This window comes from Carassius auratus, unplaced genomic scaffold (genome assembly GCF_003368295.1).
Source record: "Carassius auratus strain Wakin unplaced genomic scaffold, ASM336829v1 scaf_tig00007416, whole genome shotgun sequence".
Classification (NCBI taxonomy): domain Eukaryota; kingdom Metazoa; phylum Chordata; class Actinopteri; order Cypriniformes; family Cyprinidae; genus Carassius; species Carassius auratus.
Genome location: NW_020523845.1, coordinates 8,213 through 15,052, shown reverse-complemented (window position 1 = coordinate 15,052; position 6,840 = coordinate 8,213). Strand labels below are relative to the sequence as shown.

General features: G+C 38.8%; 1 long non-coding RNA gene across 1 annotated transcript; it reads right to left on the bottom strand.

The window, feature by feature from the left end:
* On the bottom strand, window positions 1–5,139 carry LOC113071487 (uncharacterized). Its single transcript, XR_003280100.1, has 4 exons — window positions 4,875–5,139; window positions 4,570–4,607; window positions 2,830–2,951; window positions 1–244 (listed from the first exon to the last, which is right to left on the bottom strand). It is a non-coding gene; the product is annotated as an uncharacterized LOC113071487 (long non-coding RNA).
* Between the last annotated feature and the right edge of the window lie 1,701 nt (window positions 5,140–6,840).

The following is a 6,840-nucleotide window of genomic DNA, read 5'->3' as shown; positions in this document are numbered from 1 at the left end:
AAAACAGTGACATAACTTTTATTTTTTAGAAGTAAAATACAATTTAATTACATGAATAAAACACTGGGCAACAGGGATTGACACTGGGTAACAGGAATGTGTGTCAAAAGAGAAAGAAGGAGACAGAGAAGAGAGAGTGAGGGAGAGAGATGTAAGAAAAGACAAAAAGGTGGGAATAGAGAGGGTCGCAGGTATCTCGCTCCTTCCCTCGCAGCTGGCACCTGCATAGTGTGGGTTCTATCCACTATATACAAAAGATAAGAAAGACAAAAAGTTTAAGTTACTCTGTGGTGGACTGACTCCCTGTAAGTATGGTGCTCGCATTGTAACACTAATCCTAAAATGTCTACAATTTAAGTAATTTCAACTATTAAAAAAAATGTGAATAGTACTCTCAATTAATATTAAATCAACAAACCAGGACTCTAATCACTCCTCTTACTTTTACCCAGTCCTATTATTTTTCACGTGAGTAACAGGACTGAAAGTAACATGATTGAGGTTAAAAGGTTAGTTCACCCAAAAATGAAAATTCTGTCAGTAATTACAGAGCACAAATTAAGATATTTTTGATGAAATCTGAGAGCTGGATCACTCCTCCATCGGCTTCTAAGGGTTTGAAACTTGCTGGCCCAGAAAAATGTATTAAAGACATCTTTAATATAGTCCAAGTGACTCCAGTAGCTCAATCTTAAGTTTATAAAGCGACGAGAATACTTTGTGCGTAAAAAAAAAAAAAAAAAAAAACTTTATTCCACAATTCATTTCCTTCTCTGTGGGCCTTGAGTTTTTTCATGTAGTAAAACAGCGTAGCGCTTCTGTGTTATACGTCACACGTAGGCTCACTATTGGCCGACGCTGGTCATGTGTGTGATGCATGTGACGTATAACACAGAAGCGCTACGCTGTTTTACTACATGAATTCACCCGAGGCCCAGAGAGAAGGAAATGAATAGTGGAATAAAGTTTTTTTTGTTTTTTTTTGGGGGGGGTTTTGCGCACAAAAAGTATTCTCGTTGCTTGGTAAACGTAAGATTGAGCCACTGTAGTCACTTGGACTATATTAATGATGTTTTTAATACATTTTCTGGGCCAGCAAGTTTCAATCCCTTAGAAGCCTATGGAGGAGTGAGACAGCTCTCAGATTTAATCAAAAATATTTTAATTTGTGTTCCGAAGATGAGAGAAGGTCTTACGGGGTTGGAACAACATGAGGGTGAGTAATTACTGACAGAATTTTCATTTTTGGGTGAACTAACCCTTTAAGCAAAAATTGCATGCTAAATTGCATAGTAATTCAACACAGTAGCAAGTAATGTAAATTTACACTTAAAACTATTGTAAAGTACTGTAAATTTGACGTTTTTTAGACGTCACGGCATGTTAAAATCAAATAAACGTAAAAACAATTAATTTTACACATTTATTTTGCAGTCTGTCTAAACTCTACATTGAATCAGGAGACACTATAGAACACATTAAAGGGATAGTTCACCCCAAAAATCTTTGGAACACAAATTAAGATATTTTAAGAAATCCGAGAGCTTTCTGTATCCTCCATGGACAGCAATTATTTTACTTTCAAGGCCCGGAAAGATTGTTAAAATAGTCCATATGTATACAGTGGTTAAACCTTAATGTTATGAAGCGACGAGAATACTTTTACTGCGCAGAAACAAAACAAAACAAAATAGAATACCGACTTTATTCAACATTTTTCCTTTCTGTGCCAGTATCCGATGCTGTTCACGTGATGTGTTCTCGATCATGCATGTGATTGCATTGGGCACAAAAAGTATTCTCGTCGCATCATAACATTGAGGTTGAACCACTGTAGTCACATGGACTATTTTAACGATTGTTTTACTACCTTTCTCGGACTTGAAAATGGTTATAACATAGTAGTCTATAGGTGGGATCAGAAAGCTCTCATATTGCTTAAAATTTTCTTAATTTGTGTAGAACAAAATTCTTGTGTTTGGAACATCGTGAGGGGATGTAATTAATGACAGATTTTTCAATTTTGGGTGAACTAACCCTTTAATAGCTTCAGTAAACTTCTTACTGCATAACTACATCTAGCTTAAAGGAACACGCTGACTTTTTGGGACTTTAGCTTATTCACCGTATCCCCCAGAGTTAGATAAGTCCATACATACCCTTATCATCTCCTTGAGTGCCTCTGTTTGACGCACCCACCGCTAGCCTAGCTTAGCACAAAGACTGGAGGTAAACAGCTCCAGCTAGCATACTGCTCTCAATAAGTGACAAAATAACGCCAACATTTTCCTATTTACATGTTGTGATTTGTATAGTCACAGTGTGTACAAATAACAAGGTCATATGAGACACAACCATCTTCTAACTGTATACATACTGGGAACTATATTCTCAGAAGGCGAAGCACTGCTACTTCTTTGGAGTGATTTACTCCAATTCTGAGCAAACTCTCTGCTCCTCACCACAGGGCTTCTCAGGTGCTGTGAGAAAATCACTCCCCAAGTAGCAGTGCTTCGCCTTCTGAGAATATAGTTCCCAGTATGTATACGGTTAGAAGATGGTTAGAGTCACTGTGACTATACAAATCACAACATGTAAATAGGAAAATGTTGGCGTTATTTTGTCACTTATTGGGAGCAGTATGCTAGCTGGAGCTGTTTACCTCCAGTCTTTGTGCTAAGCTAGGCTAGCGGTGGGTGCCTCAGACAGACTTACGGCAAGCACGGAGATGAGAAGGGTATGTATAGACTTGTCACAAAAAGTCAGCATGTTCCTTTAACACAGATACTGTGTTTCATTAGTCCGTTCTTAAATTGGAACACAGCTTACATTAGATTGACATCCATTCGAAGTCAATGAGCTTCCTGATAAGAGTGCAGACTTGCTGGTTCATGTGACCTCTCTGCCTCTTAGATTTTGTGCCTCGCTCTGGGTTGATGCCCAAGAAGCACCTACAAACAAAAAGACAGAAGAAACCTGTTAGTTTAATTTGTGTGATGAAAAAGGTGTCAGTTCCCAGTCACCACCTTCAGTGGGTCACTGCTTTTGCAGTACAGAGTCAAATTAAAGTTAGCTCAGTTTAAACAAAGGTGTAATTCAGGTGTAAGTACTGCAATTCAGAAAAAAAAATGCATGGAACTGAACTGAAAAACATTTCCATCACAAACACAGTCAAGAATAGACCTTCACCAAAGTAGAGGTGTGTGATTTACCTAGGCAAAGCATTGGCACACAACAATTTACATAATTTACATGTTCCGTTTGCAGAGGATGGAGTAAGAGCCTGTTGCCTGTCCATCTCCCTATGGCTGTTTCTACTTGTACTCTTCCTCCTAGAATTATTACCCGTTCACAGATGATGTGATAAACATTTCATTTCTTATATCTTTTTCACAATAAAGCACCCAGTTTTCTAGTTGTTTCTGACTTTTTTAAGCTTTGTCTCTGGTCTAATCTGGTCTGGTCTCCAGCACAGACACACAAATTAAGGCCCCGTCCACACTACTGCGTTTTCGTTTAGAAACGGAGAATTAAAACGAATATCTCCGTCCACACCAACGTTTTAGCTGCGTATAATGCTGTGTTCACACCAAACGCGAATAGAGCGTCTGGCGCGAATGATTTCAATGTTAAGTCAATGCAAAGGCGCGTTTACGCGCGTCTGGAGGTCTCGCGGCGCGAATGGGGCGTTAAGCGCGGCGCGGAAGACGCGAATTGACGCGCGAATAGAGCGCTTCGCGCGAAACGCGCGTTAAGCGCGAATGGTGCTTTTTGTGCATTTAGCGTTTGACGCGAATTCGCGTCTGCCGCCCGAGTTGAAAAATTTGAACTCAACAGTATGTTCCTGCAGCCTCCGGTTGTGCAGGAATACCCTTCTCCACTCATTCAACAAGGAGGAACGACAGATGTTGTCAGTGAGCAGTCAACCGGAGCTATATGAAAAAAGTTCATATTTCTATAAAGACAGGAATAAAAATGACCTATATATATATATAAAACATATTAATAGATAAATTGAATATAGGCCAAAGATAAGAAACGTTTCATTTTACCCCAAACGAATTATATTTTATCTTGAACCACTAAAGACACATCAGAGCCAAATGTCAGAAGATCTAGCCGAGGTAAGGCTACTCTCGGCGGATACATGATGACGGAGCTCCCGCTGATCGCATGGAGCTCATCTCCGAGATCGGCGAAACACATTTTTTAAATAGACACTGTCATTATAAATAAACCGCATATTTGAGTTTAAAACAACTGCATTCTCGCCTGAAATACTTTTAAAACTACATTTCATGACACAATAACAGTAATATTTTGAAAATTATCCGAATAAAAATGGCGGTTGAAAATGCTGCGTGAACTCAGCTGGATGAAGCCCCCCATTCATTTTTCTGTTGACGAGAAAGACAACGGTTGCTCCGTTTCACACACACAGCAGGGAAGAAAATTATAAAGTTACTAATTTGAGATGAATTTAATCCACCTTTGCCCAAATCCACAAACACCATAATTTATCTAGTTGATAATAACTGTCATAATACCCACATTAAGGCCACATCTTACCTTATAACTTTATTTATCGTCGGTCAATGTAGAAAATGCTGTGGTAAAAGAGAGAACGCTGTTAGAGTAACTAAGATAAGCTTTAAGTAAAGCAGTTAACTTAATACGGTATAATTAACACTACAACCAACGTCTTTTCATTCAAATTTGCGCGCTTAAACGTCGATGCGAGTCTGCTCCAGCTAAGTTACAAAAACATGACAACAGAACCTACAACTAACGCTAATTTGGTTCATACTTTTAAATTACATGCACTATCATATAAAAAACATCAAATTGATAAAGTTTGACATTTAAACACTTACCGCTGTCTGAATCCACCGAATGAGACCACGTAGATCAGAGAGCTCTGATGACGCTCTGATGACGCTGCCGCAGTTGCCACTCAAAAAAGACGGCATTCACAGTAGTTTCTTGTAAAAGCACCGCGCCTGCATTATTTTCACAGTAAAAGTCTAAATACGGTATTATATTGTGAATTATCACAGTTAAAGCCTGTGAAGTGGTAATAATGTAATTAACTGTGAAATATTACAGTTATATCTTGTGAAATCCTGGAAAAATTTTACAGTGTATGTATGTGTGTGTTTTGCACAATAGTCTATGACTTGCATCAGTCAGTGAACTATAGAATGTTACTGAGGCTATTATTCATATGCATTGAATTATGTATGCCTTGTAGACCTGTGCGATCAACACTACTGAAGTTAGAATGAATGAAATTGTAAATATAGCACACATCCGTCTTAGCAAATTGGCACGTGCTATTGCAATATATCAGCACATCATATTAAGCAAGGGTGTATTTTTCATTGCTACTGGCGAAATACCAAGCTCTAAATTAGTCAGTGTGTGTTTGTTTAACATCGTGTCGTGTTTTGGCGCAGCGCGTTTGCAGGTTCCAGCAAGCGTGGAGTCGTGTACACGGAAAGGGGGTGTGTGAGGATAGTGGCAGCGTTTCATGCAGCTCCAGTGGACACCTAAAGCGGGACTCACTGGTGTGTGTGTAAGGAGGGCTAACACACACACACACACACACACTCACACACTTAACATTTGGACACAACATGGCGATGAGGCGCCGAGAGACACGACGACTCTTCCCCGACTAACACAACCACGTTATGTTTATTGGTGGGGAAGGCGCGCGACAGGGAAATACGTGAAATAACTAATTAAACCTGAAGAGATTTTTTTTTTCCCGAATTCCATTATATGCATGTAGCTGTAGCGGTCATATAAAGCACACACTGCTTTACCCCCGCTGCTGGAAATCAAACGCTCTACATGGCGGTGGAGAATATCTGGTTCTTCTGTCTACTTTCTCTGGGTTACTGTGGATTATCCGTGCAAGGTAATACAAATTAAATCCAACCCCCAGTGTTTTCCCATGCGATGTCTTTTAAGTTGTGTGTGTGTCTGGTAGCCTGTGTCTATGTATTTCTTTGTATCTGTCAGGATATGTGAGTAGAGGGGCTGGAGAGAGAAATCATGCACCTTGCTTGTTGCAGCGTTTCGGAGCTTTTACTTTTCACATTTTCCTTTTTTTATATATCCTTTGCGCAAGCAATCAAATTACGCTGAAGTAGGCTACAGTATTTATTGGTGGTTCAACTTTTTGTCACATCCAAACCTTACTTTTGTAAACCATATTATGCGTTCAATATAGAGTTTAGTTAATTGCGACGTAACTGCTTAGAGTAAAAAATAATGAAACGATATTGACCCAAAAAAAAAAATTAAAAGACACCCTATAATGCATAGAAAGCGAGGCAGTGTTTGCTCAGAGGGGCGGATATAGTAAGGTGGCTCTAGTTTGGGAATGTACAGGTTGATAGTCATCGTGAGTCATGACTTAGCAAAGTAGCTAACATTTGGTAAAATAGATGTTGGACTTTAAAGGGGTTTGTTAGATTGCCTTATTTAGAAGTGAAGCTTCAAATTTGGGGAATGTTCTTAAAAAGGGATTAATTCTACATATCACTTAAACGTTGCAAGCGAATATTAACTCATGTCTACCCAGAGAGCCCTTGAGTTAAAAATATAACTTATTTAAACATTTATTTTGAACATTTATTAAAGCGTAATATTCGTCTTGAAATGAATGAAAAAAGATTACAGGTCAACTGGGAAACCTATATGTCTGGTTACGATTGTAATCTTAGGTAAATAAATACATGCATATGTAAAGGTTATAACGATAACAAGCTTGGGCAAAAGTGCCTTTCACACAGAACAAGATGACATGGAGTTAAACAGGTCATGTTGAAG